At 37.2% G+C, this 18,222-nt stretch overlaps 1 protein-coding gene across 4 annotated transcripts in view; it reads right to left on the reverse strand.

The window, feature by feature from the left end:
* Window positions 1-18,222, reverse strand: part of LOC135210728 (zinc finger protein Xfin-like) — an 89,193-nt gene that overhangs the window by 42,554 nt on the left and 28,417 nt on the right. The gene's annotated exons all lie outside the window — the stretch shown is intronic.

Raw genomic sequence — 18,222 nt, forward strand, 5'->3', positions numbered from 1 at the left:
GGGGATCCTTCCTCCCTCGTGAATAGCGGGGGGACATTGTTACGTTCGAACTGTGACGTGGAACTGCAAAAATGGCCGGAAACTCGAGTACTTGCAATGCTGTGTCAAAAAATAAAAGTTAACTCTACAGACTCCCGCCCAACCTGAGAGGCATAATAACGCAACAAGTGGGAGAGAACTTTTTGAGAAAGATGTGGCAACACTTCGTTCCCAGAGTGTTGTCGTCAACCGAGCAGGGAATTATTGGACTTTAAATCCGGTGAGGATATGTGTCACCAGCAAAGAAATCCAGGGACACCTGATCGACGTATTGGCTGGATGCACGCAGATTTATCTTACAGGATTCACGTCGAAACTTTATAATAAATAAAAGACTTTACGGATAGAAGAATGTGAGCTCCATCATCGCCACCACCCGCTGATGCCGGGGGGGCGTCGAGGAGGGGTCAAACAGGCGGATGGCCGTAAAGTGAGAGAGGGGGCGTGTTGCGGTAAATGAGGGTTTCAAGCGGGGGTTGATGGGGGGAGGGGAGCACAGACAAACGAACACGCACACACACACACACAAATGGGGGCCTGCGCACAGAGAGAAGGGGGCGCCCGAACGACCGTTACAAACGCCCATAGCTTTCAAATTCGGAGACCTATAGACCACGGGGGAGCATTTGCTTATGTTTATATACATGTTTAAAATATCTGCGACGTTTCGTAACCACTCTTGCCATATCGTACTTGGTTATCAAGACCGTAAAAAGCTGCGGCATCACTACACTAGTAAAATAAAAGAAAAAATGAAAAAAAAACTACTCCGATGATAAGATATCCACTGAATTGGAGAGAACAGTATTTTGTATTAAAATTACCTAAATTGGGTATTCCTGTAGGCTACAGTCAATCAGGAACCTTACATTCTTGTTTTTAATATAACGTATTTTATTTTCAGCAGATTTAAAGTGGTATCTGTCCGTTGTCAGATATAATTCTTGTCTATTGTCCAGTCACTTATTTCCTAATCTCTTTCAGATTTTCACACACACACACATATACATGTCTATATATAGATATATATATATATATTTCTGCGAAGTTCATCTTTTATTCAGTAACTGAAGAATCAACAGAAAAATCAGAGGTGACTCGAGGGAAAAATAAAACAATGTTCACTCCATAATAATTATACCTCACCTGTGCTGTTTCATACACCCACAGAGAAAGCTCACCAAACAGTGGCATTCAAACACACTCACGCCTCCTGTTTTTACAAAGACTTCTTTCCAATACTTCACTAAACTTCTTGCGGCACATATACTACACAATAACTCATTTGAACGACTTCAAACTTTATTTTGTATTATGTACTTAACAGCCATAGTTCACTTCTATACGACGAAGTTAGTTCAACAGTGGTCCTCTAACATGTACACCTTTGCATCCTTAAAGCTGTAATTCTCTGAGTGGCAAGCCTTGATAATGGCAGTGACCTAAGCTTTTATACTTGGTATAATCAAACCCTGAAGTATCAACAAAAATTTAAATTCATCTGCTACACTTACGCAACATCATCTTCACGGCAGGTATCAATAACACTTGAAGCAGTGGTAGCCCCTTGAATGGCTCCTTCCTGAAGCAAGCACTAAAATGCTTTTGTTACATTCAGCAATGTACAATTCCTCTTTCCATCTGTGTGAGATGGTTGGAAACTTGTGACTTACCTTGCCTTTCTAGTATTTTGCTCTTCCCTACCCTTGTTTTGTCTTGCTGCACCAACCACAGGCAGCTATTTATATACCTTCCTCCAGCTCTCATAAGTTTTGGCACACAAACACACACACACTACCACAGAGGGCAGACACTATGTAATCCTGGTCAACCCATCCAGACATGAAATATCTCAAACAAACAGCTAGCAAAACCAAAAAGACAATCATAATTGACATGCTTTAATTAGCTTTAACCACTTTTTCATGGCCCTCTATACCCGAGTGTTTCCAAGAAAATTGTAACTGGAAATACATAGGCACATAACACTGGATCTCTATGATTACTCCTTTCAATAAGTGCATACACCCATTTCTTAACAGCCATTTTGCCATCAGTTATCAAACTTCTATGTACAACTACACCTGTGCAACCTGTATCTTGTAGCAGTCACTTTCTCCTTGCCTTCATAACTTCGCTAACTGGTGAATTTTGGTGTCTCTTACTCTGCTTCTTGAGCCTGCATCCTTGTAACACAACGGGTAGTTCAGTTCCATCAACGGGCTTCAGCTTGCCATCCTCACAAAACATAAAAGTGGTCACCTGCCTTGGTTCTTCCTCTATCGTAGTATACTGGCTGCCTTTTCCTGCTGGTCCTTGTTCTTTATAAGCATACAGCTTTTGGCCAAGCACCCTGGCTTATGACACAATGAACATACCCTCACTCTTGTCTGTCTGCTTCTGCTCAGTCATTTTGTGGTGCTTCAGTTTATGGATACTCCTACTAGACCTCAACAATTTCTTCCGAAGAGCTTCTATGGATTACTTACAAGCTTTACCTTCTCACCAATCTCCTTTGGTACTCCTTCTCTAAGGAATATTGTGCCATCCTGATTGAAAAAGAGCTAACAGTTATTTATTCTTATTCATTTTTATCTATTTTTATTTATTGATCAATTTATTTTTATCTATTTTTATTTATTTATCTATTTATTCTTGTTTATATAAATTCTTTGAAGAGCAATTCCATTAAATCACCAAATTCTTTTCTGAACTAAGCTGCTCCAATCTGCCCGTCGAATAACTCTGTACCCTGGCTATCAACTGGTATGAGGTCTTACCTTTTTCTTGTTTAGTCTCATGGAATTTCTTCTTAAATCCTTCTTCAATCATCTCCTACCTTTTCATAAGAGCCATCTTCAGGGTATAATTCAAAGTTTTATCAGAGGCATAAAAAAAAAAAAAAAACTGGAGAGACTTACTTGTCAGTAATATGCTCTCGCAACCCCAGGCCAACCTTGGCTCTATGAAAGCATTTATGTCATCACATTTCTCATCACATTTGGGTAACTTGAGCCTGGCAATATCCACATGGGTGCTAGTGATGCTTATCAGTCTCTCTCTGAAATTTCACTACCAATTTCTGCCTTCAGTCTTAACACCTAAAGTTCCAGAATATTACTGTGCATGAAAGATATCATCTGATCTTGAAATGCAACATAGACAATGGTGGATACACACAAAAGAAAAAGTCTTCACATACCACATAACCTGACAGACACATCTTGCTACCTTTCTTGTTTCACTTACTCTGTGATCTGCCTTTTTGTCTAATTCCACGTTCATTAGTTAGACTTACATCCTACATGAATAAAAAACTGATACTCTTCCAACACATCCATATGGAGTTCATTGCTGTATTTTCCTGGTTTTCGCTTAGTATAATAACCTTCCTCTTTCCCATATTCACTTTCCTCTTTCTACTTTTGCAAACCTTTTCCAACTCCTTCACTTGTTTCTGCCGCGTCTTTCCCAATTCACAATCAGTACTGTATCATCTGCAAACATCTCCTCAGCTATATTCTCTCATCTATTCATTATAACATCCTTTGCTTCCATCACGAAAACTTTTAGGTGGCCTCAGTAACTTATCATCTGTACCATACATCTCAAATGCCCACCACATTGCCCTTTTGTCGATTCTGTCAAACTTTCCTAGATCCGTATACGACAACTACAGACTTTTCCTTTTACTTCCAAACACCTGGATCTTGGAAAAATTTTCCTTTTATAATAAATACACACACACACACATACAGACTGTTCTTCCCCTTATCGATCCCTGTCATACATCTTATTTTTTCAATCAAAATCCTATCACATATCATTCAAACTAAGCCAACAATTATTATAACCTTGTAATTCTTCTAGAGTAGCCATAACCTTATCTATAGGCTATGAGACAATTAAAACCATTCGTCTATCCATCCCATTGCATCCATTCCTTTACCCTAAGACAAACCCTCGTCAGCCTCTCATCCACCTGGGTATCTTCCAATTCTTAAACTCCCATGAGCTCTTCCATTTTCTACAGTCACCGTCAAAGTGTTCTCAAACTAAAATTACACTGCCTAAAGATCTGTCTCGCCAAGTGCCAATCATCTAGCTTTCTCCACATAAAATATAACAAAATAACTATTATGCATTTTTCTCTTCTGCAACACATCAAAAACTAAATTAGGAATTTATTCTCTTGGGTTATTTGCGATATCAGTGCAACACATGGGGCTACAACCCTCATGCCCTTGGCCGTTTGGAAAATTATAAACCAAACAAGAGAGGCAAGGGTGTATAATTCTGTTTTCTGCTTCATGCAGGAGTGAAAACTTTGCCTGTCTCTGATTTCAATAGAAGAGACTGAAATATCATTTAAGGGGTATTTCCTTTCCCCATGGGCTGTCCAGACTTTTACCAGGTGGTCACCTTCTTTGAAATGCATTAAATTTAAATCCAAAACATTGGCACTTCATTGAGCAGCAATGCCTGACTACCACCATGTGAGTTGTCCTCACTGAACAGACTTGCTTGGTGTAATGTGCTGATGCTGGGTCTTAGAGGCTGTTACATTAGTAAGAGCGTGTGCCAGCAAAAGGCTAGCTTAATCTAAAGCAATTAAAAAAAATTAGTATTCTTTGCCACTTCTGGGACACATCCTCCTCCTAAGGGTTCCACAACCCTCCACTAGGGGCTCCTCTGCTTTGGGATACATTTCGTAGAATCTAAAAGCTACTGGGACTTCTCAGGCCGGGTCATCTACCGTCAGACAAGATATTTTGGTTTTGCTGCTTCATATGCTTCAACTTTTTACCAGTATTTGTACATCTCGATTAGGTTGCGATACAGAATTCGCTTCCTATCCCTCATAATGTTTGAAACGTAAAAAAAGTGTCAGTTCACCAACTCTCTGTTTCCTGTGAAAAAATAATAATAATAATAATAGTCCCTTAATTATTCATCTATTTCGCGTGAGGGAGCTTGCTCTGCACTTTCTCGTGGAAAGGATTTAGCCGAAGTTGTTCAGATTGTTGTGAAGTAACAGTGTATTTTGGAAGGAAAAACAATGCTAACCTGTTTTGTAAGAAAAAAAAATCTTTTTAAACAACAAAATGATCAAGCACGTATGTCAAAACTGCCAACAACTTGCATTTAACCTTGCCAAACTTATTTTCATTATTATCAAGCAATAACCCAAGCTTATTGTATGGTGCAAAAAACAATTCTTAAGGCAAATATATCTTTTGAAAGCCAGCAAGTTTACGAATTCTATAAATAAACCGCAGAAAGCAGAAAAGGTTTGAACTTTTAAAAATTGCGATCAAAGTTGTTATGGTTCACTCTTGTACGTTATCATGATTTTCAAGAGAAATGAGAATGTTTTCGAGATTTATAAGACTTAGTCTAAACATTCTAAACTTTGCAACAGAGAGAGAGAGAGAGAGAGAGAGAGAGAGAGAGAGATTTGGGTCAACAGAACCGAGAGACTCTGTACCCTGTCTGAGCACACAAAAATTACAACAGAAAATGACAGCCTAAAGTCGCCGAGCACGGAGTTCGGACCCTGGCTGCACCCAACTCGGGAGAATTGCCGAACCTTAATAATTTTCCATCACTCTCCCTCCCTCCCGGCTCCAACCCCTCCCCCCCCCCCAACCCATCCATCGGTCGTTCCCTCCCTCCCTTCCTCTCACCCACGGCGTTTAGTCTCTTCCCCTCCACTTTTCGTCTTATCCTTCTCCCTAAACCCCCTTCTTGTAACCCTTACATAATATCCTCCTATCATCATCACACACACACAGGGTTTCTGGCTCGAAGTTTTCGCAACCACCATAGATAGACTGATGTGTGTTGTTGCCATATGAGACTAAAAGAAAACGGCGCGACTACTGTTAGACCTAATCTAGGAAAAATATGATTTCCTGTATATGGTTCCGTAGAGATTCAAGCAGACAGAGAACTATCAATTCACTATAAAATGCACATTTTTTCCATGGATACCAGACTACGTCGAACCCATAAAACACCGGAAAATATAATTTGAGTTATTGTCTAAGCCTTCCCTTACTAATCCCAAGAGAAAGGGAGGTGGTCCTTTCGAAATCTGTGGGAGGAACTAAATTTTCGAGAAAAAAATGTAGGTTTAATTTTTTCTTCATTTTAATAAAACCAGATATATATAATCAACATATGGTAATTTACAACATTCAATTTTTAAAGGGGTTCTTCATTTACCACAAAATTCTCATTTGATTTGATCACGAATGCTACCAGCGCGAGAAGAGATCAACCTAATTACCGTGTCGACCCTATATGATTTATAGAACGAGTTTGTTTTCCACCAGCTACTATATTCATATACATATACATATGTATGTATGTGTTATATAAACATAGATTACATCATGAAATCATCATTTTTCTTGGCTCGAAAGTTCAGAAGAAAAGTTATAGCTACTGTCAAGGGGGTGTATTTGTTGGTTTGTATGGTGTTTTTACGTTGCATGGAACCTGTGGTTATTCAGCAAAGGGACCAACGGCTTAACGTGACTTTCGAACCACGTCGAGAGTGAACTTCTATCGCCTCAATGGAATGCCCAAGAATCGAACTCGCGGCCACCGAGGGGGCAGGTCAAGACCATACCGATCACGCATGTATCACGAAAGCGCGGATTTAGAATTGAAACCATGTTCCAAAAAGAGGCGACAAAACATGCCATCAAAAGAGCGGAGTTTGTTTCTTCTTCACCAGATTTAACTGGGAAAATATTCTTTGAACACAGGAGGCTGGAGAGTGTGGCAGTACAAGGAGGCAACACATGAAGTCAGACAATAAACTGAACGTGGACTGGCCATTTCCATCTCTAATATATTCCTTAAATTCTGCCAAATTTCAGGTACTTCCTGAGAAAGAATGAGATGCATTGTCTCCTTTGCCAAAGTAAAGGATCCTTCATTCTTCCTGTAAGTCTGATCAAGCTGATGCTAGACACTAAAGTAGGGAAGTTCAGGGTAGGTTTAATGATTGACATCAGCTGTCTCTCAGTACTTGTGGCTTCCTTTGGCTCCACGTTGTCCAACATAGCAATGATAATGTCTTCTTTTAAACGAAACCTCTCGCATATCTCTAACAAGAAAGTTTTGAAAAGAACACTGAGCAGTCTGACCAAAACCTGGTTTCATTTTCCCTTAGATTATGTTTCTGGACTTTCTGAACATCATTTTAAAGAATTAGGAAATTTTCACATTATCCTTTCAAGCTTTGAGTTAATTTTTCAAGAACCGGAAAGATTTTTCAAACGCTGGTAGCACTGTGATACAAATTCCAGCCGCTCCTTTGAGAGAGAGAGAGAGAGAGAGAGAGAGAGAGAGAGAGAGAGAGAGACGAGAGAGAGAGAGAGAGAGAAAAAAAAAAAAAAAAAAAAAAAAAACAAAAAAAAAAAAAAAAAAAAAAAAAAAAAAAACCGGGACGCGCTTATGACATGGGGATGGATCCATGGGCGCCCGCACATACGGGCAAAAGGGGGCATTGCCCATCCCTGGAATCCTGGAAAAAAAAAATTATATATATTACATTTAACTACATCACTTTTCCTTTCCATTTTACATTATAAATTCTTTCAGTTTAAGTAAATTAAAGGTACATTTTATATCGTATGATATTTGTATGCATTATATAACAGCGTTGCTCCTTCCATGAATATTTGAATTCAGTTGAACAGAATATGGAATTGAAGGAAAAAAGTCAGTGTAACGTTGTACTTTTTCCTTTATCACATCTTGCTTCACTTAAATTACTTAAATTATTGGCATCGCAATTCCACTGCATATATCTATATATATATATATAGATATATATATATATATATATATGCCCCTTCTTGGAAAATATGCTGCGGGCGCCCATGTTGGGGGGGGGGGGGGGGGGGTGGGGGGGGGGGGGGGGGGGGATCCACGCTTCCGTCAAACGCCGCCGAGTCAAGGAAGGAGGAATGAGCGGAGATGATCCTGTCTAAGTTACCGGGCTATCACAACTAAACAGGGCTTATTCCCCGTAGGACGGTAGTGCCGTCGATGCACCTCATACGGTGCAATGTAGGCATTACATAAGGTTCTTTGCAGCGTCCCTTCGGCCCCTTGCTGCAACCACTTTCATTCCTTTTACTGTACCTCCTTTCATATTCTCCTTCTTCCAACTTACTTTCAACATTCTCCTAACAGTTGATTCATAGTGCAACATTTCAAACCTTTCCACTGTTGTTTTAGATTAAGCTGACCTTGTGCCAGCACGGGCTCTTGCTCACCGAGCAGCCCGTAATCCTTTTCACTGTCAATTTCCGTTTAAGCATCGAATGGCTTTGTTGTGCCCCAGCTCTTGGCATTATGCCTGAAACCTATAAATAAAACAGGGCTTAACAGCTAAGTAACTACAGGGGGTATGCAGGGAGTATGGTTTTGGAGCAGTCCTGGTAACATAATATGTGAGTAGTGTGCCCACGGTCTAGAGTCTAGACCGTGAGTATGCCTGGGCAGAGTGGCATCCGCGGGTAACTACTGAGAGGAGTAAGGACATACATACACTAGGCTGCCATACCATACACAGGTGACAATTCAATATGAGAGTTAGCAAAGTTGCTACCTTCAACAGCTACAAGTGACTTCCATGCAAAAACAAGACTACTGAGTTAAGTTGAAACAGAGGAAATTTGAACAATGAAAGATGTGAATATTGCAGTACAGATGAAAATGTGGGAAGGGGTAATGAACTGCCACATACTGAAAATGTCTACTATGGATCAACAACAATTACGTGGGAGATATGAAAGAAAGAAAGAAATGAGGGTGAAGGGTCTGTCTAACCCTCGTGATAAAGCAAGGCCTCGCGCCTACCCAACTGTTAAGTCTGTGACTGAACTAAGAAAGTAAAGGAAACTACTAGATTCAACAATACTAAATATTGCAAAAGAATTCAACTAACTTGGCCAATGAATGAAGACAATTTCAAAGTAACTTATCCAATGGATAAAAATGAACTTTAAATTACGTATCGAACAATTTCAACAAGAAAAGAACTGCCAAAAGTCAATTATATAACTACACAAGTTCCGTGGTGCTGAATAACATAGGGCAGATTCACAGAACTGTTTCTTAAAAAAACTAAGGTAGGTACAAACCTAAAAGGATCTGCTATGACCACAAACACAAGGACGATCCCAGAACATCAGCCATGGCAGCGGAAAAAATGTGATGAAACAACTAATGGACATAAGATTACTCGCAAGACTAAATGTATCGTTTGACCTCTTCTTTAACTAACAAGGAGACAGTGAATGCAAAATTTAACTTGCTGATGTCAACACACAATTCTGACCTCGCGAATTTATTAAAAACCCCGGTTTTCCGAGTTAATGAGACATGTCCACAATATAATAATGTTTTTATATCGTGGGGCATACCTACCTATAGCTATGCACATTAACACTGAGCTAGTTTATATTTCAGATGAAAAATGTCATGACAGTAACTGAAGCTAGTTTCAAATTGATTAAATTACGCATAATAATAATAATAATAATAATAATAATAATAATAATAATAATAATAATAATAATATTGGTATCTATCCAAACTCGAGCTCTGGTACTGTCATTCTATGGGTCACTCAGTAATCTTGACCGTCAATCGGAAGGTACGGATATGGTGATCCGGCAGAATGTGATAACTATATAGGCTAATAACTTGCTTTGGCTCTAACGAAACTACTCACTATGCTTGTTCTCCACAGACCAGAGAAATAAACTGATGGATAACTTAAGAGATGAACGGGCTGGTTTTATGGAAGACAACTGTATCGAATATCAAATAATTGCGCTATGACATTGTGCAGCAACGTAAGAGATTTTAAAAATCTCCTGATAGCTTTTGCCTATTATGAGAAAACATTCGACGGCATCTACGGACCAATATAATGGAAGGCCTTGCACTAATAAAAAAAGTAAAAGCTAACTGAAATTACCCATGAATGATGAACATGCAAAGGTAATATTAAGTACATTTTATCGAATGGCTGCGGAACTGGAGGCTATTCCATAGATATAGACTTTTAAAATAAAGAAAATGAATATTTTGTCGTGATAGAAAACGGTGCGAGTGTCTTTATGGGTAACTATAATAAGAATAAAATTCCACTCCAGCACGACGTCTTCAATCAAAAAAATTTATTATGTCTCATCTTCAGGGATGTAACACGGAAATGTCGTTTAACATAAAAGTAGCTGCTGTGTTTTCTTTTTTTTTTTGTATAAAAGTCATTGATCAACCAGTTTAATTGTATTAGGATAAAATGCTGCAGCAATGTTTTCAGGGTTGGGGGTTCAGAGTCTCAAGGACAACAAATGAACGGTTACATTATTTACGGTATAGTCCATGAAATGAATTTTAGCAGAGTGCAAATCACAACAAAAGGATCCAGTTAATAGTTTGCTTGTTTGTATGGCACCAGTGGTTATTCAGCAACGGGACCAACAGCCTTAAGGCGGGCCACTCACAGTCGATCTGGTCGTACGGTGAGAACTGAGTCGGAGGAGACCAAAAAAAAAAAAAAAAAAAAAATTACTGTAAACTCACGTTACTGCCCGGTCTGAACAAAACAAAGTAGTCAGTCTTGAGTTGGCAGCCACACAGTTCGGACGTGGCGGAGGGAATATCTGATAATGAACCATATATGCTCAGACTGTGCCGTTGCAGCCAATATAACAATAAAAAAAAAGCCACGAAAAAGAATATTGGGACAATGATTGGTTGTTGAAGAAAGAAAATCTCACATTTATTGCTTTTAAAGGAAATACAGGTAGCTCCCAGGGATTGCTATGATAAACGTAAGGGTGGACGAGGCAACCTTAAATTTTGTAGGAAGATAATAACGGTCGTGCAAAAGGACACATGCATGACTAAATCCACAACGCCCTATGAAAGGCTAAGTGCCACATTACGCTACTTAGCGACTGACTGTTCTTATCAAGATATAAAATTGAGTGTGGCCATATCGCCCAAAGCTCTTGGAAGAGTCATTCATGCTGGAGACATGCTAAGCTATTTGGACAGCTCTCTGCAAAGACTACATAATCAAGATAAATAAAACTCATGTTTACATATTTGTATCTTTGATAAAAAATAAACTAGCTTTTAGAAACTCAAAATAATTGACTCTTCTACAAATATACCAAACAGTTTGTAGTGTATAAAATTAGTGTTGGAAATTATAAAAGTGAAAAGGTAATAAATCTTTGCGTAACCAGTCATTACACTACGCTACTTCGCAATCAACACCTAGTACCTACAAGAAAATTATAAGGGTGTGAGGGAAGTTCTCCTTCAAATCATATATAATTTAGGAGCTTTTTAGCGTATATTCTCATTTCGTTTATTTTCTTATTTTTCTTTTACTTTGGATTATAGCTGACTAAACGTCCTGAGCAAGGCACCATTTTTTTGTTTTGTTTTGAGAGATTGCTTTACGTATTGTATAATATACGTTACTATTAAACACACACACACACGTAATATATATATATATATATATATATATATATATATATATATATATATGTATATGTATATACAAGTATATGTATATGTATTATGGTATATGTGTTATATATAATATATATATATATATATATATATATATATATTTGATATAGATATATAACGTAATTTGGTACTTTGAAACCTTGTCGTTACTCCAGGATCTAGAAACGCTAGGGCATTCAATTTCCAACATCACTGTGGTGAATGAAAGTTTTAAGTAATTTAATCTTGTTTACACTCATAATGTAAATTGTAATTATATAAAATGTTACAAAATTCAGTATGTAAAGAAAAAGGAAAAATACGTATATACGTATATCATGTCTAAGGGACGACACGTCTTATGCACCACTTCCTGATTTCTTTGATGTCTCTACTTTCCTTAATTCTTTCCGATATGAAGGTCTTATATTTATTATTTATCTTCTTGTTCACCATTTCTTTCGTTGCATCAGGACACTTTTTCTTTAGTTTCTCAAATATCGATTGATAAGCTGCATTTCTGTTGTGTTTGTCAAAATATTCTTAACTTTTTATATTCCACAGATATTGCCACGACTTATAAATCTCGACGAACCCCGTCCAGAACTCTTTATCTATCGAAAGTCTGTCATGTTGAACGATATCCTCTTTTGTGCCGTTTCATGGTGAATGAACCTCCTAGTTCATCAAGCCTCGTCAAAGACACCACTCACGGTCAAACTATCAGTTCTGAACGACTTAATCTAAAAAATCCCTTTGACTGTCATGTCGGACTGTGAGTTGCTCATTCAAACCTCAACTAGCAGGTTTGTCGATCCGGCTTGACTTCCGGGCTTGATCAGATATGACTTGACTAAAAAAAAACGCCCCACTCCCATTCAAACTTGCTTAAACCCCGCCCATTTCGATCGGGCATGACAAATCCCATCTGACGTGAGTGGCCGGCCTAAGTGACTTCCGAACCACGTCGAGAGTGAACTTCGATCACCAGGAATAAACATCTCTCACATCTCAATGGAATGCCCAAGAATCAAGCTCGCGGCCACCGAGGTGGTAGGCCAAGACCATACCGATCACGCCACTGAGGCACGTTCCAGTTGGTAGTACTTGTACTTTGTGATCATAACTAGTGTGTGTGTGTGTGTGTGTAAGAATTAGCAGTTAGCTGGCCTTGATTAGTAGATGCCCAGGAAAAAGACTACATAATAATAAACCCTTTAAAAAATTAACTCCTGTTCGTACAATTAAGAAGCCAAATACAGAAGTGGAAAATGTCTCCACAGCTACTACCAACTTCTCTAAACCTTTCAGCTACAGTTGCTCATCAATTACATGCAAATAACAACAAAGATAAATTTTGGGGCAAGAAGGACGGCCAGGTTACGTACAACCTGGAAAACTGGATTGAACAGATACACATACCTAAATTACAAAGCAGGGTCAGACCTAGCTTGATCTAGGGGTAGGAGGAGACACGGATCGGTATGTCCGCACACAGGCATAGAATGAACCAAAATTTGAGAGAATTAAAGCAATACTTTAGGAAAACATTAAACCTACTCTACAGTAGGCTACACCGATCCTGTTAGCAGCCTTGCAAAGATAGTTCATGGTTGGAGAGTAGACAGAATTAAGAAACCTGCCTCGGATGGAGTCCACAGTTGTATTATTAACTATAATAAATGAATTAACTATAATAAATGAATGGGGTCATTTAGTTTCAAACGCTCCATAGGCAAGAACAGGAGAAGGTGAAAAAGTAATATCAGTTGGAAATTGCAAAAATTGATAAGGTTATCCTTACTAAGTTAGGAACTTTACCAGCACAAGTTATGGCAAGGATGGGGGCTAGAGGATGATGTAGCTGATATTGAATGATGTTTACAGACCCTTAGCTTCCATAAAACAGGAAAGAAAGAGGCAAAATAATCGGAACTACTTTGATTGCTGTAGGACACCAGCGAGAAATCCCAGTCGGAGGGAAAATTTCCGAAACTGTCTCTGTACTCGTTAAAGAATACAAGTCACTATTAAACTCCACATTATCAAAAATTGGTATTTGTAATTTCGTGTGTTAACATCTTACTGATAAGTACTAGAACACATGAATGGAATCGCTTCAGAATTTTTATTTGTATCATATAAATTCTCTATGGAAATTAGCTTTAGTGTTATTTTTCCAACGAAATTTTACAGAATTTTTTACTTTATATGAATGATCATAAATATTCAAGAGTGAGAACATTAACTTGGATCACAGTTGGTGACAAAGAAAAAAATTGTTTGATTATTCAGAAAGTTCTAAACTTATTTTCCACGAAGACGTAACCCTGAATCATCAAATGAAAAGAGAGAATTTTTGATGATGCTCAAATTTTACTTAATACATATGCAATTGGATGTTTAGTTTTGTTTACAAAATCTACGACTCGATACTAACCACGAATATCTGTCGTGAAAGACAGTAATTCAAATCACTCAAAAAATAATAAATCTGAATATTTCATAATGGTTAAATATTAAATCTATCAATCAATGACATACTAAATGAAATTTCCATTTACAACTGTTACCCATAAAGACCAGTGGGACGCATTTTCTATGACGGTGCAAAATTCTTTGCCTTAATCATTAAGTTTCTGAACTTTTGAAACTCATAGTAATTAAATTCTTAAGTTGGTAAAAGCATTAACCTCCTAGCTTCGTCTTGTGTCAAGTCAATCTCGAGTCAAAACTAATTCACTAAAAAAATAACTTGATGGAGCATTCGAACTCACAAACGTTGCTTTATGTTCTCACACTTGGCGTATCTACCAAATCAATACAAATTTGTTAAAAAATCTGTGACCCGTCAAAATATTATAAAATTTACTTTACGTTTAATTGCAAAAGCAAATACAACACAAATTTTATTCAAAAACTTGATGACAAAATAAAGGAATTAAAAAATTATTCCATTCTTACTTTCTTTTCCATGATATATATCTATCAAATACCAGTATGCACCATTAACGACCAAGATTAATACATCTATAAGAGAATTCTTTGATTCATTTTGGAGAGTTAAATACTACTCGAAAATACATTGATTTGTAAAACTTTGCGGTTTACTCTAGGAGCAAGAGCCCGTGGTGGCATAAGGCCAGCTGAATCTGAAACATCATCAAATAAAAACAAATACGAAAGCATAAATCGGTAGAAAATTAAGAGACGTCGACAGTCAAACCAAAACCACTACGAATATGTACGGATTTGATTCATAAAAGCTTGACCTGAGCAAGAACACAAGGAGAGTTCAGTTGAATATCGTGTAGATGTGGCAGAAACGGTGCCACATTTTCCTTATACTACCAGGTCGTTCAGGGTTAACAGCTTGACATACTGTTCTGCTTATCTAACACCGAAGACGTAAAAAGATAACCTTCTGAATTATACGAATACCCAATATCTAGCCTAGCCTCACTGATGAAAATCAATCACGCAATGCTATAAAACTACACTGCTATTGACCCTCAAGTGATGGCAGATGGTAAGGTCCTTTAAATATACTAAGGGTATATTTCAAGGACCTTGGGAGGTTTTAAATTAAGTCGACCTTGTCCCAGAACGGTCCCTTTCTTCTGGGGAGCTCATAAGAGGGATAAATAGAATTTTATGCCCGAGTGGTTCATTACACAACCAAGGAAACTATGAAATTCCCACATATGTAAATATAGTGATTAAACACAAGAAAGTGCATAAGATAATATAGCAACACCTGCAACAGTTACCAATAACGATTAAGGAAGTCATACTGACTATAACTGTAGTGAATGCCACAACATGAGATGAGATATTAAACAGTTATTACTTTACTTTCAATTGCCTTATGCTAGAACGACTGGCCGGCAACCTAACCCAGCATAGTACGCAGCATCATAATCATTCCCTGACCTGGCAAGCCCCTTAAAGCCAAACTGCACCCATGGTTGGAAAAGAAAAATGCTACAATCGCAATGACCCCATTGTGAGAGGCCCCTTAATATAAGAAAGGAAACTGAGAAGCAATAAATACATTACAATAGAGAACTAAAGAGGGAATAAAAATAAAATAGCAAAAAATAAGAAAGATAAAGTCAAATAATTAGACAAAATATATAAGGTCCGAAAACTCTTCCTTGCCTATTCGACAAAAATGCTTTTGCACTAAGTCTGAATAGGAAAAGTTATATATATATATATATATATATATATATATATATATATATATATATATATATTATATATGATTCACCGCAGGATTAACAAGAACATTCTAAGACTTGGTCACATCAGGCATAAGACCTCTAGGAAACTTCGTTGTCTTGAATTTCACAAAAAGGCAAAACTTTTAGAAAGGACTGCATATACTTAGGGCTATGCTCAGGAGATGAAATCCACGCCAAGATTGCATTATTATCTGCGAAAGCAATAAGAATGTTTCCACGGCAAAATCACTTACTGTACATTTTTATAATAATGGGCCAAGAATACTACTTTGCAGAACACCAAAAATTACATTCCTGCAGTCACTATAGTTAGTGCCCATCAACAACTATTGTTTGCAATCGAACAGTTATAATTTCAATAATGAAACTAATTCCTCTTCTCTTTGAAGAGATTGAAAATAGTGGCGCTCATAATCAACATAAAGACCACATTCCTTTGAAAAGTTTCTGAACTTTGAAACCTATAGTCAACTTATAAGTACTTAATCGAAAATTTTGAATCGAAAACGTTTCATGTTCTATCACTTGACGGGGCAAATTAAAATTAATTCGCTAGAAATTCTATGACCCGATCCAATATTAAGAAATCTATTTTAACAATTGATTGTAAGAGAAAAAACAAAACAACTTTTCATAAAAGAATTAACAACTATCATGAAAAGTTTTAAAATATTCCATTCTTACTCTCTTTTCTATGATTTAGCCATAAATCGTTGGTAACTTGCATTGTGATCCGTTACCCTTTACTAAAAGATATTTCTTTGAAACTTTGTAGAGTAATGATGTAGATAATACACTTACTCGATAATTAATATTATCATTGATACAACGCTTAGAATTAAAACCATTACCTGTTACTGGAAATCCTGTTATCAACAAGTTATGACAATGACACCTGAAAAGCTGTTCTTCATACTTCAGTGTTGCGGGTGCCGATTTATTTGATATGCACTTCCAATTTTTTTTTTAATAATTTTAAATTAATTTACACATGTGGGAATTTCATAATTTCCTGGGTTGGGTGATAAACCACCCTCTACTATGGAACCGTTCATTTGCGACAGGAAATCCACGACACATGGAAATGCCATGATTAACCGATTCAGATTAGTCGTCCTGCTTGCCATGAACTTCATCAATAATCGCAGGAAATTATGAAATTCCAAATTACGTAAATCTAAAATGATCAAAACACATGGAAGTGCATACAAAACAAATCGGAACCTGCAACTATTGCTCATAACGAAGGATGGCCAACATGTATACTAGACAAATTTCCAATTTCCAAGCATAGCTTTAGTCTAATCCTGGATATTTATATTTTCATTATATCACCATTTATTTATAGAGTAAGTGATGGTGTACAACACCTACAGCTTTACTCTCCAGAATTTTCAAAGAATTCTCTTATAGTTAGTAACCTGTCCTTTCATCATGAATAAAGACATCGGTGATTTATGGATAAATCTCACGAGAGAAAGTAAGAATGGAATATTCTTAAAAAGTTTCATCTTTGTCATAAATCTTTTTTATGAAAAGTGGTTTTATTTTTTTCTTTTACAATTAAACGTTAGAGTAGATTCCTTCATATTTGAATATGTCACAGATATTAAAGGAAGTTAATATGGGTGCGTGAAGAAATGTTCCAGTCTCACGTTCGATCAAGTTAGTTTCGGTTATTTAATTTTGACTCAGTGATAGTGGACAAGGTGTGTGTGTGTCTGTGTATGTGTGGTCACTAGTATTACCATATACGCCACAATCCACAAAGACTATCGTAGAGGTCAATAAAAATAATTTACATAAAATTTGGGACAAAGGCCAAGCGCTGACATTTATGACGTCATCACGGGCTGAAAATAATGTTGACAAAAAATTGTTAGGAGAGGGTGGAAAGTAGGATGGGAAAAAATATGAATGGAGGCACAGTAAAAGGAATGAAAAGGGTTGCAGCTAGGGGTCGAGGGTCACTGCAAAGTATAACTCAAGTAAGGAATTGCGTGAGGAACACTGAAGACACTACACCTCCCGACCGGGCTGAAGAGGTCTACAACATGCAAAATCTTACTTATTTTTTCCACCCGGTATATATATGAATAGAAAAGAAAAATTTTTTCTTACTGAAAAACAAACAGTATTGATAACAACAAAATGAATAGAACTTACGGACATAAATGATAATCGAAATTCACAGAAAACATAACAAAATGTTGGGGATAAATACTTAAGATGGTAAACTTGACAGCTCAATCAGGCTATAGCTACTTTCCATGTGATTTATTAACTAACAATAATCAAGATTTATATCGGTTGTGAAACAACACGAAGCATATAAAAATATGAAATTTATTCACACCTAAGACAGATGCTG

Source organism: Macrobrachium nipponense, chromosome 4, assembly GCF_015104395.2.
Source record: "Macrobrachium nipponense isolate FS-2020 chromosome 4, ASM1510439v2, whole genome shotgun sequence".
NCBI classification, from domain to species: domain Eukaryota; kingdom Metazoa; phylum Arthropoda; class Malacostraca; order Decapoda; family Palaemonidae; genus Macrobrachium; species Macrobrachium nipponense.